A 24808-nucleotide genomic window follows, 5' to 3' on the forward strand; every position below is an offset into this window, starting at 1 on the left:
GCTCTCTGAGCCTCTTAAGTGAGGTAGACAATCAAATAATCAAGGAGGAGCAGGCAGAGAAACTCATTGGGGAGGCTTCAATCCCATCAATGCATTAAATAACCCCCAAGTAAAATCCTGCTATTCATGCTGGGGATCTTTAGAAGCTTAGGAGCAGGGAAAACATGCCTGTTTTTTTTTTTTCTTTTGAGGGACCTTAGACTTAAACACTCTAGGAGGTTCAGACCCCTGGCTACTTTAAATTAACATAGCAGGAATCTGCTCCCAAAAATGTATCTGCAGAATCCCCCTCAGACTGTTTGAAATGATCAGTCAAGATTCCCCCTCAACATCTGTAACAGATGTCTACAGAGCCTCCAAGTACATTCAAGAAGTTGGATCTCTGTCGGCCTCTGATACAGTCATGGCAGAGGAATCCAACATAACAACCAGACAATCCTCTGGCCTTTGCCAGCCTTAAGATAGACATTGACCTGACTCTTTTGGCCTTATTCTTGGCAAGTGGCTGACCTTCAGGATGGGAGGATTCTGACTTTGCACCCTGCAAAGACAATTTAAGTTGGAGAGATGAGTACTTAGGGTCTTAGGGACAAATGCTTGGCAGATAAAAACTGCGTGTGGTCGTGAGAAGCACCCAAACAAAAAAGATGCAGCTCGTGATGATCCTTATAGGGAAATTACCTCCCACATAGGGAAACTACAACCCACATAGGGGAAACTACCTCCCACATAGGGAAACTGCCTCCCACATAGGGAAAATACCTCCCACATAGGGAAACTGCCCCCCACATAGGGAAATTACAACCCACATAGGGAAACTACTTCCCACATAGGGAAACTGCCTCCCACATAGGGAAACTACCTCCCACATAGGGAAACTGCCTCACGCATAGGGAAACTACCTCCCAAATAGGGAAACCGCCTCACACATAGGGAAACGACCTCCCACATAGGGAAACTGCCTCCCACACTGACATTTTCCCTTTGTGGATGACATGTAAACCCACAACATTGAAAAAAGAAAGAAAGGATAAGAAGAAACCCCAACAGGGCACTTATCTGAAACACAGTTAGGCAACCAGCATAGAAGAAGGGGCATTCAGATCAACATTCAGAGATGGAATTTGGACTGGTGGCAAATAAGCTCTGAGGTACGTACATCCGTTTGTCACGTTTATGCCCTATGCTCTATGCCGTGAGCAGGGAGCACACATGTGAAGTACAATGTCTATAAATCCTAAAGCTTTAGTATACTGGCCAGATGCTGGGCTACCCATGGCAGGGAATCCCATTGTGAAGAATACTGAATCAGCAATATGGAAGGATATCTACTGAAAATAGAAATGTTAGCATTAAAATTTAATGCACAAGTGCTTTACCGATCAATTGGATGATTACAAAATGTAAAAGAAATGTAAAAAATTGAGATAAAAGTCCAGTTTGCAAAGTTTTAACAAAGTCTCTTTTCAGTGTGTACTTTGTCTCCTTTGTATACTGCTTTAAATGCTCTGCAGTCCCTGCAAAGCTGCAGCTTGTAATAATCCTTGTCAGGTTTGCTGTAATTCAAGGCATGGAATGTATTCAAAGAAGCTATCTCTATAAAGCTAATAGTGATTTGCTGTTGTGCTTAACTAGCACTACAGAGCTAATTAATTCAGAAACATGGAAACGTTGCAATGAGACTATGGTCAGCACCAACTCATTTGTATGTTTCTGAATCAAAACTTGTTGCCCTGCTAACCCATGGAATATTGTCACACATGCAGACACAAACACAGAAACACACACACATAGGATCATAGGAAGTTACTAGGCTATTGGCCTTGAGGCCCTTATAAGCCAAAACAAGAGTTTAGCCTATGTTTAGACAAGTCAGCACCTTATGCCCCTGTCCAGCAGGAACACAGGTGAAATCCAAGGTGTGTATTTTCTGTTTCCCATCCAGTTATCCAGGTTGCACTTAAAAAGGGATGATGCATTATGTAATGTCAAGCAACAGCTCTCTCACACACACTTTCCCCCAAAGTTAGCTGCATTCAGAATAGAACCCCTACCTACCAAAGCACACAGAATACACACCACAGGACTTAATGCACATGCCACTGCTCAACACACAGACATAAACACACAAATGCACACATTCCAGCACACATACACAGTTGTATTTTGTTCTGGCTGGCTGGCTGTCTTTCTCTCCACACACACAGACACACACACACACACACACACACACACACACACACACACACACACACACACACACACACACACACACACACACACACACACACACACACACACACACACACACACACACAGCCTTGTAATTCTTGCCTGCTGCAGTACTGATAGATCCACTGCTACCATAGATGCAGCTGGTACAGACCCTAAAACTGCAGCATTTAGTCATTGTTCTGCTCTGAAATATCACAATATAGCTTGTGTTTGAGTTACTGTACCATGCTATTTTTATCCAAGTGTAAAGACATGGGGCAAACTGCATGGACAATTTACATTATCTGTGTCCCTGGACTGCCATATTTCCATATAGAGACATCAACTAAGGCCACTGTAGCAATGCTACTTGGAGGCTTCATACTGCCAAAGTGCTACATCAGTCGCAGAATGACTCCATCATAGCACACAGAGCAATTCTGCTAGAAACTAGACTGAGCAGTGCATTATGTGTTTCTGAATACCCTGAAAAGGGAAAAGAAATACTGTGCCAGGGCCAAATTTTCAGGTTTGCCTTATTTATCAAGTCATGGATTGGGAAACATAATATTCAGCACCCTCTCCTACTGCCTTTACAGTGCCCTTGTAGGTAGGGTAAAGTCTATATGCTGACTGTATCTGAATATCTCATTAGCAAACCCAGTAAATTTTATTAGGCTTGTCAAACACATTTAAGGAGGCAAACGTTTATAAAATGTCACAAAAACAGACAATTATGGTCAGTAATAGTGGTACACATGGCTGGAAAATGCTCGGAAGTAAAGGGTATAAGAAATTTTATTTCACATTTATAGTTATGATTTATAAATTTCAAACACCATTTATAAATGTGCCTTCATATAGCATTTTGTTGAAATTTGCATCTCAACTTGATAATGCCCAAGGTGAGAGTGCTTCTTTATAACAAACAGGTTAATAATAGTAACTCTATTCTCTGTGGCACAAGATGTAAGTGAAGTGAGTTTAGATAAAGAATACAGCTAATTATGGGTTTCAGTCCAACTAAAAGAAACTTTAAGTTATGGAACACATCATCATTGACCTAATAAACAAGGATATAGAGATTCTCCAAAATCTGGATCCCACACAGTTTGGTTTTGAGAAGGGTAGATCATGCCTGCTCAACCTGGTCAACTTCTTTGAGTAAGTCACCAGACCTGTGGATGAAGGCAAGGTGATTCATATAGCCTACCTTGATCTGGCCAAGGCCTTTGATACCATTCCCCACTCAGGAATCATAGAAAAACTCACTAAGCTAAGCATCAATCCCTATATCACTAGATGGGCTGCAAACTGGCTCACAGATAGAACCCACAGTGTGAAAGTAGCTGACTCCAAGTCAGACTGCCAACGGTCATGAGTTGAGTCCCACAGGGTTCGGTCCTGTGTTCTCTCCTGTTTGGTATCTACTTCTCTGAAGTCCAGGCCAACACAAAGGGAGTCTGGCTGCAACGTTTGTGGATGATTGCAAGTTGGGAGCTATTATTAACTCCCCCAAGTGATGCTGACATCCTGCAGAAAGGCCTCACTGAGACCAATGACTGGTGTCAGAACCATGGCCTTAAGCTCAATGCCAAAAAATGTGTTGTCATCCCCTTTGGGAAAAACTCAATTCCCATAAATTACCACATCAATGGTAGTCCAGTAAACACAGAAGACATTATTAGGGATCTGGGAACACAGGTTGACAGCAGCCTCTCTTTTGACCACCACATTGCCACTGTGGTCAAAAAATCATTCTATGTGGTACACCTCATTAGTAAGGGTTTTGCATCCAGGAAGAAAGAGGTCATTGTCTCCCTCTACTCTTCCATTAGGCCAATCATTGAGTACAATGCTTTATTCGGCATGTATCTCACTAGACACCTGCAACAACTGGAGTGGCCACAAAAGTATCTTACAAAGATGATCCTAAGCCTTAAACAGTTGTCCTATATGGACAGACTTAAAACCTCCAACTATTCTCTGTCTCATATTGCCTACTTAGAGGCAATCTCTGCTTGACTTACAAAGGCATGTCTGACCCAGCTCTATTTGAAATGCTTCATCTAAAGAAATCCCAATCCCTCTGCACCACATGCTCCAGAAACCTCAACCTCATTACCACAATCAACAGAACATGCTGGAGGGACAGGTTCATAACCCAGAGACTGCTCATGCTATGGAATAGACTTCCCATACATGTGAAACAGAGCAGCTCACTGGCCCTCTTCAAGAGAAATCCTGATGAGTGGATGGGAAGGAGAAAATTCACCCTGGTGATAACTCCAGGGGCTCTACTCAACAGAGGCACTGGGAGATAATGTTGGGTGGCACAATGCCAGGGTAATCCTATGGGCTTGGCTTGTAACAGCTCCAGGGCCATTAGCCTAGTACAACACCTATGAACCTATGAACCATTTAGTACCATCTAATGTTTGTCTTTTCGGCTTCTCCCAGTTAGGGGTCGCCACAGCGGAACTCCGGTCCGCTAATGATTGGCAGTAGATTTTTATGGTGCCGAGTTGCCAGCCCAATGCGCAACCTTCAGTGAAGGCACGCCCATTCACACATGTCTTTCAGAGGCCACTCGACCATGGGGAGGACATGCAGACTCCCCACAGACGGCACTCCAGCCATGAATCGAACAGGAGAATCTCTTGCTGTGAGGCAACAACGCTACAGCTGTACCACCATGGCTTATTTAGTACTATCTAATGATAGTTATAATTAGTGACTGGAAATTTGGGACTAAATGACATAGCCTTAAACACCCTAGGAGGGTCAGACCCATGGCTACATTCAATTAACATAGTAGGAATCTCCTCCTAAACAAGTATCTGCAGAATCCGGCTCAGGCCCTTTGAAATAATCAGTCAAGATTCCTCCTCAACATCTGGAACAGATGCCTACAGAGCCTCGAAGGACATGCAAGAAGTTGGATCTCTGTCGGCCTCTGATACAGTCATGGCAGAGGAATCCAACAAAAAAATGGGCAGTCCTCTGGGCCTTTACCAGCCTCAAGATAGACATGGACCTGACTCGTTTGGCCTTTTTCTTTGCAGGTGGCTGACCTTCAGGATAGAAGGATTCTGACTTTGCACCGTGCAACAACAATTTAAGGAGAAGAGACGACTACTTATGATCTTAGGGACAAATGCTTGGCAGATAAAAACTGCGTGTGGTCATGAGAAGCACTGAAACAAAAAAGATACAGCTCATGATGATCCTTATAGGGAAACTACCTCCCACATAGGGAAACTGCCTCCCACATAGGGAAACTGCCTCCCACATAGGGAAACTACCTCCCACATAGGGAAACTACAATCCACATAGGGAAACTACAACCCACATAGGGAAACTATCTCCCACATAGGGAAACTGCCTCCCACATAGGGAAACTACCTCCCACATAGGGAAACTGCCTCCCACATAGGGAAACTACAACCCACATAGGGAAACTACCTCCCACATAGGGAAACTGCCTCCCACATAGGGAAATTACAACCCACATAGGGAAACTACCTCCCACATAGGGAAACTGCCGCCCGCATAGGGAAACTACAACCCACATAGGGAAATTGCCTCCCACACTGGCTTTTTCCCTTTCTGAATGACATGTAAACCCACAACACTGAAAAAAGAAAGAAAGGATGAGAAGAAACCCCAACAGGACACTTATTCGAAACAAGACTAGGCAACAAGCACAGGAGAAGGAGCATTCAGTTCGACATTCAGAGATGGAATTTGGACCAGTGGCAAAGAAGTTCTGAGGTATGTGCATCCGTATGTCACATTTATGCCCTATGATCTATGCCTTGAGCAGGGAGCACACATGTGAAATACAATGTTTGTAAATCCTAAAGCTTTGGTATACTAGCCGGACACTGGGCTACCCATTGCAGGGAATCCCTTTTGTGAAGAATACTGAATCAGTTATATGGAAGGATACCTACACAAAATAAAAATGTTAGCATTAAAGTTTAATGCACAAGTACTTTACCAATCAATTGGACATTTATAAAATGTAAAAGATGTAAAAAAAAATTGAGTTAAAAGTCCATTTTGTAAACTTTTATCAAAGTTTCTTTTCAGTGTGTACTTTGTCTCCTTTATATATCCCTTTAAATGCTCTGCAGTCCCTGCAAAGCTGTAGCTTGCAATAGTCATTGTCAGGTTTGCTGTAATTCAATGCATGGGATGTATTCAAAGAAGCTAGCTCTATACAGCTAACAGTGATTTGCTGTTGTGCTTAACTAGCACTACAGAGCTGATTAACAATTCAGAAACATGGAAATGTTGCATGGAGACTATGGTCAGCACTAGCTCATTTGTATGTTTCTGAATCAAAACTTGTTCCCCTGCTAACCCATGGAATATTGTCACACATGCAGACACAAACACAGAAACACGCACACACACACACACACACACACACACACACACACACACACACACACACACACACACACACACACACACACACACATGTAGGATCATAGGAAGTTACTAGGCTATTTGCCCTGAGGGCCTTATAAGCCTAACCAAGAGTTTAGCCCATGTTTAGACAAGTCAGCGCCCTATGCCCCTGTCCAGCAGGAATGCAGGTGAAATCCCAGGGGGGTGTATTTTCTTTTTTCCATCCAGTTATCCAGGTTGCACTTAAAAAGGGATGATGCATTATGTAATGTCAAGCAACAGCTCTCTCACACTCACTCTCCCCCAAAGTTAGTTGCATTCAGAATAGAACCCCTACCTATCAAAGCACACATAATACAGACCACAGAACTTAACACACACACCACTGCTCAACACACAGAGATAAGCACACAAACATGCACACATTCTGGCACACTTACACAGTCATATAGACAATTGTTCTGTCTGTCTCTCTCACACACACACACACACACACACACACACACACACACACACACACACACACACGCACGCACACACACGCACACACACACACACACAGAGTTTTAGTGGTTCTCACACACACACACACACACACACACACACACACACACACACACACACACACACACACACACACACACACACACACACACACACACACACACACACACACACACACACACACACACACACACACACGCACAGACACGCACATACACGCACACACAGCCTTGTAGTTCTCACCTGCTGCAGTACTGATAGATCCACTGCTACCATAGATGCAACTGGTACAGACCCTAAAACTGCAGCATTCAGTCCTCATTGCTCTGCTCTGAAATAGCACTGTATAGTTTGTCTTTGAATTACTCCACCATGCTATTTTCATCCCAGTGTAAGGACATGGGGCAGACTGCAAGGACAATTTACATTATCTGTGTCCCTGGACTGCCATATTTCCATGCAGAGCCATTAACTAAGACCGCTGTAGCAATACTGCTTAGAGGCTTCATACTGCCAAAGTGCAACATCAGTCACAGACTCCTTCATAGCACACAGAGCAATTCTGTTAGAAACTAGACTGAACAGTGCATTATGTGTTTCTAAATACCCTCAAAAGGGAACATAAATACTGTACCAGGGCCAAGTTTTTAGGCTTGCTTATTTATCAAGTCATGGATTGCCTTCACATTGCCCTTGTAGGCCGGTAAAGTCTATACACTGACTGTATCTGAATATCTCATTAGCATACCCAGGAAATTTTATTAGGCTTGTCAAACACATTTAAGGAGGCAGACTTTTATGAAATGTCACAAAAACAGACAATTATGGTCAGTAATAGTGGTACACGTGGCTGGAAAATGCTTGGTAGCAAAGGGTTGCAGAGATTTTAATTCACATTTGTAGTTATGTTTTTAATTTCAAACACCATTTATAAATGTGCCTTCATGTAGCATTTTGTTGAAATTTGCTTCTCAACTTGATAATGCCCAAGGTGAGAGAGCTTGTTTATAACAGGTTAATAATAGTAACCATTTAGTACTATCTAATGATAGTTATAATTAGTGACTGGAAATCTGGGACTAAATGACATAGTCAAACATATTGCAGTTCAGCAATATTGAGATATGAAAGGGAAGTCAAATGGCTTGGAATATTTTATATCAGAAGATGCTGTCTTTTAGCCGTTCCTCATTATTCAGTAATACCTGCAGCTCAACCAGAACATTATAGAACTTTTGTCAGCAGCAGAAATTGAGTTGCCTGAATACATTGCTGCTATCATAAATGTTATGTCAGAGGCTCCTTACCAATACATAAAATGTCACCACAGACTTATATTGTTAAGGCAACCTGTACAACAGTTATGAATGCATTCTGACAGATTTAGAAGTATTCTGAGACTTATATTTCTGAAGATCAGTCAGAGAGACTAAGATGCGATAAGTTCCCAAGTGCTTGCAGAAAGCATATAATCTCTACCTATGCATTAGAAAAAAATGTAACTATTAAACAGACAGAAAAACAATGAGAACTGACAAGTCTGTAAGATCTAATGGAACTAATAAGAACACTGAGATGGTACAAAATAACAAAGAATGAGTTCCCAAATGCTGACAAATTTGACCTGACACTGTTTCATACTGCAATTGTAACCGCCTGCCCTGGGAGATTGCATTACTCTGAGGGAAGGCAGAATTGTAATACTTTTCTCATCGGAAGCTCAAATAGGTTTATTTGGTAGATGTTTTAAACCAAAGACATTGAAGAGAAGGAAATATAACATCATCAATGACCATCTTACAGAGATCATGCTAAAATGTGTTTGTATGTAGGGCATCTAAATGAGCCATCCTACTGATGTTAGAATTACATCATATGGCTCTATTTTACATCAGTTCTCATAAGGCATTGCCTGGGTGAATCACATGTCTGGCACAAGCACAGTTTCAAAGCTGTTACTCAGAAGTATAAGTTATTACTTTGAATGAGGCCCTTAAGTTGCTATTCCTGTTATTAGCATTACAGCTAACATTATTTAGTGATAGTATTGCAGCAGTAGAAAAAAACAGAGCTCTCCACTGAAAAAGATTAATTTCAGGCAGTTACTGTGTTCCAGTTGTATTGAAAAATCCCATTGTATTGGAAAGATATAGAATGGCATTTAGATACAGAATAAATGACAAAATACATCTTATTTGCCCACACTAAACCTGTAAAGTTTCACAGGAGCAGAAAATATGGACAAAAAGAAATTGCAACTTACTGCCAGTTAATATGAAAAGGTCAAATATATGACTACAATAACATCTAACCACAATCTGCTTACTTCTCCCCCACAAGGATGTCATGAGTGGATGTCTCTCACCTTGTCCTTATTTCATCTACCTGTCCAAATTCAAAAAGTGTATTCAGTTATAACCCATTACTAAAGCTATTCAAGAATCTGAAAAGTGTGGCCCTGAACTTTGACAAATGGGCTTTTCATCAAAAAAGGGAAGAAAAAAGCTTTAATTTCAATTAGGCTTAAATAAGCTTAGTTGCAGTTATAGTGACGTGGTCATATTGCTATTGTTTTCACTTATCTGGATTTGTCTGTGTTTTAATGAAAAAAAAGTTGTCAGTTTGCATGTTTAGACTGTTCTGGGACCTTAGTCTTGCAGTTTCATTTGAGTTTTGAGAGTTGTGAATTGCTGCAAGATCTGAACTCTGTTTGTACGTTGTATTGCACTTCTATCTCCATAAGAAGAATTACTTGAAAATGCTAGCTCATCATATTTTGAACTCAACATAGGGCCGTAGACTTCTAATTTAATTTGCATTTATGGGAGACTTGTGAAATACAGCTGGATGATGGCCTTGTTTCCTCATTTATTACTGCACTTTTCATTAAACGATGTTACTGTTAAATTTCTGCCTAATCTGGTACCTCAGAATGTAGAAGGATTCCAGTAGTGGCAGCATTTTAATTTCTGCTTCAGAACTGGTGTTCCTGTGCTTATGCAGCTGTTTGCATTCCAGCCTTTCTGTTAAAGTCTTAAATTTTCCTTGCAAATTTGCCTGCTTAAAGTTGCACTCCCGTGCCTTTCTGTTGTTGCGTCACTTTTTTTCCCTATTCTTGCGCCTGCCCTAGCCCCTACTGATACATTAAGTGCTGCTCTCCCTGCTGCTCCCTACTGGTTGTACACTAATTACACTTTTGCCCTGCCACCACTGTAAAAGCTAAAGTTTCTGAAATTTTAACCTACATGGGATCATTGATTTGTAGCTCAGATTCACAGAGCTCCATTATTGGCTTTATTTGAGAGGATTCATCTCTAGCTAGCCTTTTATAAGCAGCACTGAGAAGTGTGGAAAGTCTTGAATTGTGAGAAGTGAGCTTTTCATCAAAAAAAGAAGAAGAAAGCTTTTATTTTAATATACTTAAATATTTTCAGTTCTACTTGTAAGTGATCTGAGTTGTGATACTATACATTTTTGGCACTTTTCTGTTTTTTTCCCCCTGTGTTGTAGTAACTTTTTTCTGGGACCTGAGTCTTGTAGCTTCATTTACAATTTTGTGAGAATTGTGAATTATTGCCAAAAAGCAAAAAACTATTTTGCTAAGGCATAAAGATACAACTGCCATAAATACTTTATAGTCTGTATTTAACAATGAAAGTAGTCTAAAAGATAATGTTCGATTAATAATCTTTCTTTGTTTTAAAATATTGGTTATTAAAGAATATTTCCTAGAAGAAGGTACTATATTTAAACTATGAATTATTGAGGAAACTTCACCTAGTAAATTTATAATATGCTGTCATAGTATTTTGTAAATTTCCACACATAAGCCATCTAAACCTGAGGCCTTATACTTTTTATTATTTTTAATTATATTGCTAATTTTAGTTTTAGTTATAGGTTTAGAAATTTCAACTATCTGCTCTTCTTTAAGCTTGAAAGCTATATTGTAATTAAGTACTTAAAGTGTTTTTATCAACTAATATATTATTACTTTTGTTGAGTTTTTCATGACAGTTTTTAAATACAGAAAGATTTTCAGCAATATCTGAAGTCTTAGTCATTATTAATGCATTCATATCATAATATCATAATAACAGTTCAAAAGATAGATGCTAGAAAACCGGATATAATGGTCCATGAAAAGAAGACAAAAGTAGCACTGATCATTGAAACTGCTACACCCAGTAACTATTGTGTGTTGTATACAGAGAGACACAAAGTCATAAAATATCAGGATCTGCAAGCAGAAATGAGAGCAATGTGGAACAGAGATACCCAGACAGTTCCAGTAGTAGTTGGAGTAATGGGTCTTATAAAAAAGAATTTACAATCGTGTTTGGATATGTTTCCAGTTCATGTAACCCCGTACGAATTGCAGAAGGAGTCATAACTGGGCACAGTGCGGGTGCTATGAATAGCACTTTTGGCTGACGTTAAAGATTAAAACAATACTAATTTCATGAACTTTAATTATACTTTGACTTAGGAATGGGGTCCATTCCCATCATGGTATTAGAATCCCAAAAGATTAGGAGAAATTAAAAATTCAGTGATTTGTGTGTGTTTATTCAATGGTGCAGATTTAATAAAGCCTACATGGTCTGCTAAAGCCATGTTCTCATTGTAGTGAGATGTGCATATGGCAGTGCACCGTTTTGTGTTTAGCATGTGGCTCTACATGGTGTGTAGAGCTGTACAAATATGGTAAACATCATGGAATGTAATTACAGCATAAGCAGCTGAATTCTATGATAACCAACCAATTCCAGATGGAGGATCTGCTCAGCAAGCTACAAAGCAATCATGTAGACTCAGTGTAGGTTTTCACTGCAAATTGCAAAACTTATTAAAATACAGCCACGAAAGGTACTCTACATGGAAACACTGTTAAGGCCTGCAGTTGCTGTTTTATATATATATATATATATATATATATATATATATATATATATATATATATATATATATATATACGTGTGTGTGTGTGTCTGTATGCAACAGGCACAAGTCTATACTGCTGCTGCAGTTATACCCCGGCTAAGAAGGAAAAAGGTATTTAGACCCCTGTTAACTTACCATGGTCTGCATGATGTGGAATTGTACAGTGCTATAGGGTGGATAGAGACATACTACAGGAACTCTGCAATCTCTGGTGTCCACAATTGAAAGCAAGTGCAAACTGAGGGGACCCAATACCTGTGGAGACTAAAGTATGTGCATCACTTAGAGTTTTAGTTGAAAGAACCTTTCAGAGGCCAACAGGTCATATGCTAGTGATATCATTGGCATCAGCATCCAGGAGGACCCAACATCAATTCCTGAATGCTATGCTACAACATGCCACTGATTACATATAATTTTCCCCATATACACATGGAAATACCAGGATGACTACAAAACTGCAAGAGAAAAACTCTTGAAATCCAGCTGGTGATGTGATAACATACCAGTAGTACTTGGCTCCCCCACCCACCAAAAAAACAGGAAAATGGCAGTTTGTAGAATCCAAGGAATAACACATAATTCACCTGTTTTGAATGATTGCTACACAATTTTCACAAAATGTGTACACATGTACAAATGAAAAGTAAATTGTATATGATTGCTAGACACCTCTCACTGTGCCCATCACTCCCCTGGTGGTGTCTATAGGCCATCTTTGAAACATTGCACCCCTGTGCCATTGATGATATATTGCATTACACTGCAATGAAATAAGAAGAAAAGACTGTAAGGTAACCAGTTTTAATAATAACACTTGTAATGACAGTTAATAAGGCTGCCTCTCTGTGAAAGCCAATGCATGGCAAAAACGCCTATGCCAAGAGGGAAGTATAAGAAGTGCATACAGATAGCAGTTTAATCCTCCACTAAATCATTAACACAGACACGTGACTAGCTAAATCTGCTGATGACTGCAAACTGGGTGATGTCACTCAATCAGCATATAATAGCATGCGCCTAAAGCAAGGGCTAAATCATACAACTGACCAGAGTTGTATAAATGGACTTAAATGCAAGGAAATGCAACATTGTCACCTTTGGTAAATAAATAAATGCAGTTTACTGTATAGAGAGCACACCACCCCAACTAATACAAACTTCAGAGCTCATAGTAATTTTGTTGGAAGCTCCCTGGCAGGATTCAGAAAGAACCCCACTGCAGGTTCTAAGTGCTGTGGTCAAAAGTGAGTGTTTCCTCGATCACAGAAAATGCAATTCAGAGATGTTAATGGCAATGAGGAAAGACTTAATTATTAGCTCATTTGCATATCTCTGAATCTCATTATGTTACTTTTAGTGCTAATTGATATTTTCCTGCAGTAGTCACTACTGCTGGCCAATGCATGTCGCTGGCCCAGGCACCGCCCCATTCATTCTCCCACAAACATGCATATATTCTAACACAGTGTTTCTCAACCACAGGGCTGTGGCCCGGTATCTAGTCCTTGCATCAATTATACCAGGCCACAAGTGGTTGACAAACACTGGCCTATAGTTTCAGAGAGTGAGAGAGCGAGAGACTGTGTGTGTGTGTGTGTGTGTGTGTGTGTGTGTGTGTGTGTGTGTGTGCATGTGTGTGCGTGTGTGTGTGTGTGTGTGTGTGTGTGTGTGTGTGTGTGTGTGTGTGTGTGTGTGTGTGAGAGAGAGAGAGATCAGAACAGAGTGAGAGCGATGTATGAGTGAATGCATGAATGAATGAGAAAGTGGGTGTGAGAGAGAGAGATCGGAAGAGAGTGAGAGAGATGTGTGAGTGATAGTGGCATAGCTGGGGGGTGGGCAATAGGGACAGTCTGCCCCATGTGGCATCTTTTGCCAATGGCGTTCCATTACATATGTGCATTATAGAGACATCCTTCTTTAACCCGTGAGCAAAATTTAACAGTCACAGAAAGAAAACCTGTTTATTACTGCGCTGCCTCTGCCTATTTAATTAAGTGGATTTCATTGCTGAATCTGCCTGTTTAAGTAAGTGTTCAATTCACGTTCCTCTGCTTGATTCGCACACAATTTGTTCTGTGTGTATGCCTATTTATCTGAATCTGCAAGTATGTTTGGCAGGTTAATGTTCTCTTCAGTTCATTGCTGAATCTGCAAGTCACAAGGGGCGAATGTGTGTGTGTGTGTGTGTGTGTGTGTGTGTGTGTGTGTGTGTGTGTGTGTGTGTGTGTGTGTGTGTGTATGTGTGTGTGCGTGTGTATGTGTGTGAAATGCCCCATTTAGGGGGGCCTGGTGGTTAGTGTTACTCAGGCTCAGACCCTGTATAAGAACCTGAGTTCTCTACCCCTACTACCACTTAAGGAGTTGGGTCCATAGCTGATTTTTGGCTCATACTTTTGGTCTGTTCCTGTTAAAATTTGTGGTTTTCTGGTAAATCAGTGAGGATTGAATTCACTAAATAATGACAGTCATTTAAGTTTCAGTCTTCCTATCTTTCAGGAAATGCATTTTAACACAAAATATTTTATTCTAACAACTTTCTAAGATTATACAAGCAATGTTTAAAATGCATCCCAGGTTTTGGGCCTTTGCCCCTCCCAGTAAATTTGGATTTTTCCAGATTTCTTGTGCTGCAAAGTTGAGCGATATAGTGGAGTGTCAAGTGCATTTGGCAAGAAGCTGAGAGCTTCAGGAGAAAAGTTTAGTGATGCTTACTCTAAGTCTGTTTGCAACATGCAACAGTTGTTTAGCAAATTATATCACTACTGTGCTAAAATATTTAAAGGCATTATTAGTAACACAAAAGGTAGTATACTTGATTCTGATGCAGAAGTATGTGCGTTCTACTCCCACAGTATGTAGATGGATTGCTGCTACTGTACTGTGTTTTATTTTAAAGGGGGTGGATGGTGGATGCTGTAGTCCTAAGTATGCCCTCCTTTGGAGGAGGTACCTAGTAACTATGAAGCTGTTATCAGTTTGCCATTCATTTCCTATTACAATGTTACCTGCTTATCATTTTTAATGTAACATAGGCAATGTATTCTTCAATGGCAACAGGCAATTTATAGTTTATTGTTTCGTCTACAAATAAAGCTGTTTGCTAGCAGCAACCTCTTCATTAGTAACTGTTAAAGTGCTGCATTTTTACACTCAAAATTTTAGTTACTGCTGGAACTAATATTTAGAAATGAGAGGTTTATACATTTATCTTTATTAAATTAGATACTTTGCATATATAAATATTTGGCGTGTGTATGTGATAAGTGTTTTGCTGACAATTTGACATCCTCCTGCTTTGGCCTTTGTTTATGAGTAAATTTGTTGGGACCAGGCCCTCGTCTTATAAAGAAAGAATTTACCAGGCCCTGGCCTCAAAAAGGTTGAGAACCACTGTTTTAACATACAATCACACACACATCTGCCTCCCTGCATGTAGATATGCTGCCATACTCCTCACCTGTCCCAGGGATTACAGAATATCCCTGATACTTTCATTTATTTTTCCCCATACTTTATTAAACATGGATGATTACAGTCAGTCAATAATGCTAGAGTTTCATCCTTACTATTGTTCAGAAAATGCATTGTGATACAAGACCTGTTGTTCTATTAACTTTTTAAGTGACCGACAGTAATGCATAAAAATTCTGTATACTGTCATTTAGTGTTCTTCCTGGCTTTGTCAGGTAGTACTGAAGTCAGCCATCTAAAGGCATGGCAGACCCCTCCCCAGAGGCACACTTCTATCAATCTCAATTGTCCCTGAATTAACAGAATGGCCTGATTTCCTCTTATACCTGTCCTGCCCCTCATTAGTCACAGAACATCACAGTGAGTCAGTCAATCAGAAGATGTTAGAAAAGATGGAAAACAGAGACTGAAAAGGCACTTTACAAATGAAAACTGGAAGAGCATCTGTAAGGCTCCCAGGTATGCAGCAAAGTCCAAAAGGTTTAGGATTTTTACTTGGAAGTGCTCGCATAGAAATTTTTATGCCCCGAGTAGACTTCTGAGAAGTTTTCGGCAGATGACAAATGCTGGAGGGTGAATGGAAAGACAGAGATAACTGGTGACATGTTTTTGGAGTAGAAGAAGTTGACAGATTTAAAAAATTCCCTACAGAATATTCTGTCTGAAATGTTAGGGAGCAAATAGCTGTAACTAAAGACATTAGTTTCTTGAGCTGGGATTTAGGATCAGAATTATCTAGAAATAGTAACGACTTAAGTTTATACTACTGACTGCCAAAAATCCAATTTTTAAACAATAGAAAACAAAATTTAAACCAAATGTAATTGAAGTTCGGAATTCTGTAAAACCGATAAAAGAACTGAAAAGAATGGATCTTTGGAAATGGGAAGGAGCAAGTTATATTGAAATAAATGAAATTTGTGGGAACAATACAAACAGAATAATGTTAAAAAGGATTAGTGATATTTAAGGGAAGGCAGGAACTGAGCAATTTATGTGATGCTGAATAACAATTATTAAAATGAAAAAAGTGTATGTAATGTATAATGCATGTAAATGAAAACATGTTAATACAGATTGTTTTCTTTTTATTAATGCATTTCTGCCTATTTCTTATGTGATTATTTTCTTTTTTAAAACACCTTTAATAAATTATGTCATAAGGGCTTCTTACTTACTGTTCAGAAAACATATCCTGATGCAAGACTTTTTCTTCCATCAAGTACTTATTTAGTGCAGAGGACAAAAGCTCTGACTTGTTAATAAGCTGATCCCTGTGCCAAGGGTACAGAGCTTGAAACTTTATCTCATAATATTACTAAACCCTAGCTGTGAACTTTGTAAGTGATTTAGGGTAATATTTATCTCATTGCTCTAAGAGAGTCTGAAGGAATGGCAACTCCCATTCCACACACACATTTACGTGCAGAAACATAAAGATGCACACACATACACACACACACACACACACACACACACACACACATACACACACACACACACACACACACACACACACACACACACACACACACATACACACACACACACACACACAAACACTTACTCTAGTAATCCTCTAACTAAACCCTCACTTTTGACCATCAAGGCAGAGCCTCCCAAACACACACAAATGCATGCACTCATCTGAGACCACTCATATTCCTATAGATATGCAGACATGCTGCCACACTTACCTGATCTTACCTTTTCAGATGTGTTTGTTAACAAGACCAGCCATGATAACACACACAGCTGAGTGATCTCTGAATCACTTGGTCATGTAAATGCACATGACTAATTGGCAAAGAATTCTCCCATGGAATGTCTCATGAGCTTGCATCATAAGCATCGAGTTGTCACACAATAGTGATCCTGCAGACCATGTAGGCTGTAATGGGCCAGTTTCTGAATCTGAAAGGCCATCATCATTGGTAGCAGCACGTTAGGAGTTACCACTGTGGCAATCCTTTCTGAAACCTAGACCCTATTCTTTGGACATCACATAATAAGACTAGACAGGAAATCATATTGTCTATTTCAGTTAATAATTAAAGGTCAGATTTCTATACTACTCAAAGTAGGTTATCTTTCCGCTGTATGCTTCCCTGATCAGATCAATTATATAATATAATGCCCATTTCAGTACGCAACTATCCTAATACATCACATCACTTGAAAGATGCCAGAAGTTTGTAACTAAAAAGATCACTAGCCTGAAGGCCCTCAGTTACCATGCCTGGCTTAAAGCTCTGTATCTATACTCAATCCCTCTCGCCCTCTTGTGAGGTGGTGGATGTTCAGAAGTTTTGTGTTCTTAAGGACCCGACCCTTCTTGATCGCCTACATCTTGACAAAACAAATGAATTTATCTGAGTGCCCATTAAGAAATGGATACAGCATGCAGCAGGGACAGATTTATTCCTCAATACTTCCCCCATTTGTTGGATAATCATCTGTTTCTTAAAAAATAATGATACCCTCACTTCTTTTAAGACAAACGCTGATAAATGCATGATTGTCAGTAAATGAATCCCAGACCTGACTTGTTTTGTCTCTTGCAGAAAAAAGGTGCTTTACGATGGCAGGTTCTGGCAAGGTGATTATGAACAACAGGGCAGCAATGCATTATAAACTCTAATCTTAGAATGAATTTATGAAATTATGTGTATATTTTTGATTTCTAAATTGGTAGGTAATCAGGTCCAGAATCCTTTTCATCCACAACCTGAGCCGAAACGGCAACAGCAATAACAGAAAGGTATATACAATATTCAAAAAAACAAGAAACAGATTTGAGGAGAAACTAAATTTTATTCAGCAGTAAATGATAATAAATGCTACAATAAGTAAAACAAGAAGTAATAAATTAGTATAGGCTTGTTCTAAAGGTCTTACAGCTGTGTGCTTCGAAATTAAGGCCCTTAGTGTGACATAGTCACCAAATGTACTAGTACTTTATTTTGTACATGATGTAACCCACAATAACATTTGAATACAGCATTTATGGAAGAAGCTATGGTGTGCAAAGTAAGAGGAATGTGTCAACATCCATGTCTTTTCTTGAAAAGCAAATACAGTTAACTCAGCTCTGTGAAGCAGTAGGATTATGGAAAACACAATCCTCCCACACAAGCTGAATGTAACAGTTCAGTACTGTACCTGTATACGTCTTTTCAGGCTTGTTGGCTGTTGGTGAAGCACCCACCAAAGGAGAAAATGCTGAGAGAAGAAAGGAGCCACATTTGAGATTTTAAGTATTTTTCCTCTGTTTATTTGCTAAGTTTTTCTGCATAGCCACCTATTTTGAGCATTTTCTGGCTTGTTAAATTTGATTTCTGCATTAGTAACTGTATTTAGAGCGCAACCTAGAGCTGTTAACTGAATTTCCTGTTTGCACTTATTTTTAAAATCGTTTTTTTCTCAAAACTTGCATTTTATCTGTCTTTGGCCTACCACTCTTTTGTGGGGTCATTTACTGCACTGTTATAACTTGTTGATACTTGTGAACCTCTGCTATCTCTAAAAAACAAAAAAACAAAAAATAACTTGTTTTTTTTCCCACTTTTCTGAGATTTAAAAAAGTTCAGTTTCAGGCTTGCTGTTCTTGAACTGTTTGTAAGTTTCTGTGAGGCCATTTTTTGCTTGGGCTAAAGGGAAGTCTTTCTGTTGATCAGTGGCAGTGAAAAACATTGAGCAGCCTGCCTGCCCCTGTGGGAGTGGTTACTGACTTGAAACTGTAGTTTTATTGGCCATTTTGGGTCAATTCCAAAACTCCTTCATCTTCCTCTCTTAAAACCTGTTTGCCTCTTGGTTTTGGCATCTTTTCAGGCTTGTTGGCTGTTGATGAAGCACCCACCAAGAGGAGAAAATGCTGAGAGAAGAAAGGAGCCACTTTTGAGATTTTAAGTATTTTTCCTCTGTTTATTTGCTAAGTTTTTCTGCATAGCCGCCTATTTTGAGCATTTTCTGGCTTGTTAAATTTGATTTCTGCAATAGTAACTGTATTTAGAGCACAACCTAGAGCTGTTTACTGAATTTCCTGTTTGCACTTATTTTTAAAATCGTTTTTTTCTCAGAACTTGCATTTTATCTGTCTTTAGCCTAGCACTCTTGTGTGGGGTCATTTACTGCACTGTTATAACTTGTTGATACTTGTGAACCTCTGCTATCTCTGAAAAAACAAAAAAACAAAAAAACTTGCTTTTTTCCCACTTTTCTGAGATTTAAAAAAGTTCAGTTACAGGCTTGCTGTTCTTGAACTGTTTGTAAGTTTCTGTGAGGCCATTTTTTGCTTGGGCTAAAGGGAAGTCTCTCTGTTGATCAGTGGCAGTGAAAAACATTGAGAAGCCTGCCTGCTCCTGTGGGAGTGGTTACTGACTTGAAACTGTATTTTTATTGGCCATTTTGGGTCAATTCCAAAACTCCTTCATCTTCCTCTCTTAAAACCCTCTTTTGCGCAGTTTTGCACGTTTTTGTGCATAGCGCAACAGTGGGCAGCGCCGCCTAATTGGGTTTAAACTATTCCTGGCTCCACAAAGTCTGCTCTTCACTTTTTCCCTTAGAACTGCTCTATCTCTCAATTTAAACACCATATTCTCATTCTAAGGTCCTTCACTGGTCCAATTAAGTAATCCTACAAGTTAGCACTATTAAACCATAAGCACTACTTACTCTTATACTCTCTACGATTACCCTGTCCTCTATTGGTCCATCTTAAATTCAGTTTCCCTATTACTCTAGCATGTCCAAAGGTCAGTCAATGGTTTCCTCTCCAGTCCAGCTGGTGAATCTGGGAATTTTGAGGCAATGTTACAACTGTCACACGTACATGGACAAGTCTCTCCTCCTCCAAACAGGTTCAAATATATGTGAGAGATGCAACTATTTAGCCAAACTGGAGGCTGAGCTCTCTCATCTCAAAACTGGTGTAACCAGTCAGGAGGAGAAGGTAACCTCACACAACACAATTCCAGTATCACATAGTCCCACCACATCAGCGAACCAAACACATAAATACACAAAAACATACTCGGAGGCTCTAAATAAAAATCTACCTAAGCAACAGAGACCTCCAAAGCAGACATCCAAGCAAATGCTACCTCAAAACAAAACACACACAACACATAACCCACAAAGTCAGTGTGCCAAGCAGCCACAGCCCTTAAGGCTGAATAACACACCTGATACTCTTGTTATAGGTGACTCTATTGTCAGACACACTGAAGTCCCACTCACCAGGCTGAATAAAGAGAAGGTCACAGTGAGCTGCCTGTCGGGTGCTAGGATCTGACACATAACGCAAGCACTCAGGTCACTCCAAAGCAAATACAAATATGACTCAGTCATTGTACATGCTGGTGTGAATTACCTGAGATGTACCTCCCTGGACTACATGAAAAGAGACATAAAGGAGCTCTCTGATCATGTAGCCCAGGCTGGTATGACCCTGACCTTGAGCAGCATCTTACCCTCACCTAGAATGAATTCACAGTATAAAGACAAAATGATCGATTTTAACAATTGGCTAAAATTTTGGTGTCATTCAAAGGGGATCCAGTGTCTGTCAGCCTGGGATGACATGCTCGACAAGCCACGTTGCTTCGCTAGGGACAGCTTGCACCTGTCACCACTGGGCTTTCGGATATTGGCAAATGCTCTTGCCACCCCCATAGTGCCTTTTATAGGCAAGGCTCAAAAGTCAAACCCACCCCTCATAGACAGCACAAGAAACAAGAAACTAAGGGTAATGCTGCTAAATGCCAGAAGTCTTAACCTCAAGATGCATGCACTCGAAGCTCTCCTCAGTATGGAGAACATCTATATCTGTGCAGTGACAGAAACCTGGTTCAAGGCTCCAGAGAGCACCCCAGCACTACCAGGCTATACCTCATATCATGCTGTTCGGCCCCAAAACCCGGACCGAACAACAAAAGGAGGGGGAGTTTACATATTTATCAAGGATATCCACACCTCCAGGTTAGTGGCATTGCACAAAGTATCGGAGACCATCCATGTGCAACTAACAGTGGGCAAGACTGCTTTTCAGTTTATAGCATCCTACAGACCACCCTCTCAAAGTCAGGAATCCCACTCGGCTTTCCTGAAAACATTGGAGAACATGAAGATCTCTCCGAACACCATTATATTGGGTGACTTCAACTACCCAAACATTGACTGGGAGCACTACTCAAGCCCCAGCACCTTAGCCCAAAGATTCCTGGAAATTATAAACTCAAATGCTATGGAACAATTAGTCACCACTCCCATAAAAGGGGACAACATACTAGACCTGATCATTACCAACATAGGGACTCTATGCTCCACACCAGAAGTATATCCCTCATTGGTAAGATCAGACCATAAATTAATTTCACTGGATGTCCACATCCTGACCCCACCCCCAGCCCAGAAAACCACAGTGAAAAACTTCTCAAAAGCGAACTTCTCACTTCTCAAAACCAAAGTGGAATCCTTCAAGGCCCCAGGGCCAGTGGAAACTATGGCCCAAACTGCAGAATCCCATATAAATGCATTCTACGGACATCTCCAGGAATGCATGGATCATGCTATCCCAAACAAAACCAAGACCCAATCATCCAAAGGCAGGCATCCAGTCTGGTGGACCCCTGCCATAAATAAACTGTACAATAGAAGGAGGAAGCTACTACATGATAGAGCAAAATCCCTAATAGGGAAGGCATCTCTGATCAGTACGAGCAAAAAATTACGATCCCTCATAAAATCCTCCAAGGCCAGCTTCGAGAGACAAATTGCAAAGGACACTAAAGACAATCATAAGGATTTTTCAGTTATGTTAGAAACCTGGGATGCAACGCCCAGACTTGTTCCGAGTTGATTCTAAACGACAAAAAATACACTGAACCCACAGACATCGCCAATATCCTGCCAGACAGGTTCAGTGCAAACTTCTCCACCCCTCCCCCAAAAGAGCAAGCATCTATCCCGGCAGAGGGCTGCCTCCCAAACATCTCAGATGCTCAGGTGAAGGCTGCCCTCTCCAAAGCAAAACACTGCTTCCATGGGACCAGATGGCATCCCAGGTTGTGTCCTACATGAACTACAAGAGGAACTAATCCTCAAATAAAACAGCTATACAATCTCAGCCTCACTACAGGATATGTGCCCACAGAATGGCGTACAGCAACAGTGGTCCCACTCCACAAAGGTGGAGCCTCTATGGACCCTGGAAACTATCGCCCCATAAGACTGACTAGCTTAGTCTGCAAGGCTATGGAGAGGATCATCATGGAGCTCATAAACAAAGACATTGGGGACCTACAGACACTAGATCCTACCCAGTTTGGCTTTGTCAAGGGCAGATCCTGCCTTTTGAACCTGGTTGACTTCTTTGAAACAGTCACCAAAGCCATAGATGAAGGGAAGGTAGTCCACACAGCCTATCTGGACCTTGCAAAGGCATTTGACACAATACCTCACTCGGGCATCATAGATAAGTTATCCAGCTTAAATATAAACTCCTATGTCACAAGATGGGTCGCAAACTGGCTCAAAGACAGAACCCACAGAGTGAGAGTTTCTGGAGCCATGTCAGACTCGAAACCGGTCACAAGTGGCATCCCACAGGGTTCTGTCCTGGGACCACTCTTGTTCGGTATATACTTTTCCGAGGTACAGGCAAACGTGGGAGTACTATGGCTCACCAAGTTCGCAGATGACTGCAAACTGGGCGCCATAATCAACTCTCCAGCTGACACAAACATCCTTCAAAAAGGTCTCACAGAGACAGATAACTGGTGCCATTGCCATGGTTTAAAGCTAAATGCCAAAAAATGTATAGTCATACCCTTTGGTAAAAACAATGTGCCCACAAATTACCACATAGGCGGAAACCCATTAAGTACAGAGAAAGTTATTAGGGACCTGGGGACCCAAGTTGATAGCAATCTCTCCTTTGAAAACCACATTGCCAAAGTGGTTAGAAGGACCTTCTACATAGCCCACCTCATCACGAAGGGTTTCACATCTAGATCAAGGGAGGTAATCGTGCCCCTTTATTCATCCCTCATCAGGCCCATCATAGAATACAATGTCCCTTTTGGGATGTACCTTACCCGACACCTGCAGCAATTAGAAAGACCCCAAAAGTATCTCACCAAGAGGATCAAGGGTCTCAAACAGATGCCATATGCTGCTCGGTTAAAAAAACTCCAGCTCTACTCAGTTGCATACCGCCTACTTCGAGGCGATCTATGCCTGACATACAAAGCTATGTCAAATCCAGAATTAATGGACATGCTCCACCTCAGTAAATCTAAATCCCTTAGAGCCACACGCTCGAGGGACTTGAACCTCAGCCCAGATATAAATAGAACTTGCTGGAGGGACAGGTTCATAACCCAGAGGCTCCCTTCACTCTGGAATAGAATTCCAGTTCATGTGAGGCAGAGCACTTCACTGAATCTCTTCAAGACGAATCTCGATAAGTGGATGGGGGATCGTAGGTTTGTCCCAGGGATTACTCCTGTGTCACTATTAGACAGAGGAACAGTAAACTAAACCTTAAAATAGGCACAGTATACTCAAATCAAGGGGTGGCGTAAGCCATACAGAATCGGGCTAGGCTTATAATTGCCCCAGGGCAGATAGCCTAGTATGAACCTATGAACCTATGAACCTATGAACCTATATATACATATATCTACTACATATTTGTCTGACACTACAACATGAAAACAAGATAGTTGCTCTAAAGTAAGAAAATGTAATTGTTAGCACACTCTGAAGTGGATTAAAAAAAAGAAAACTGTTCTTAGCTACAAGGGGTAGTTGCAGCTGAGTTCAATATATAAAGGTGTCACTGATCAAATTACTCTCACAACCACGTTTTTAATTCTAAACCTAAACACCTGTTTCATTTATCAGTCCACTGAAAGCGTGGTTAAATTACATCTTCACTCCTTATTTCTCTTCTTTCTCTGCTTTTGTATAAACATAACCTAGACCTACTTGCATGAACACATATTTCTATAATATACCTGAATAATACGTCAATATGTATTTTTGTAAACAATATTAATTTGTGGGGATACTCTACCTTAGAACCATGACAGATCTCTATACTGAACTAATGACCCAGTAAATATTGAATGTTGTTATAACAGTGATCCGATATCTATTAAGCCACTATATGTCTCTTCATTAAATGATCACTGTGATGTATTGTGATCAAATAAAAAGATGTGCAGAGACAATGTACTCCAATTAACTT

Source organism: Protopterus annectens, chromosome 3.part1 (genome assembly GCF_019279795.1).
Source record: "Protopterus annectens isolate FY-2018-M chromosome 3.part1, PAN1.0, whole genome shotgun sequence".
NCBI classification, from domain to species: Eukaryota; Metazoa; Chordata; order Ceratodontiformes; family Protopteridae; genus Protopterus; species Protopterus annectens.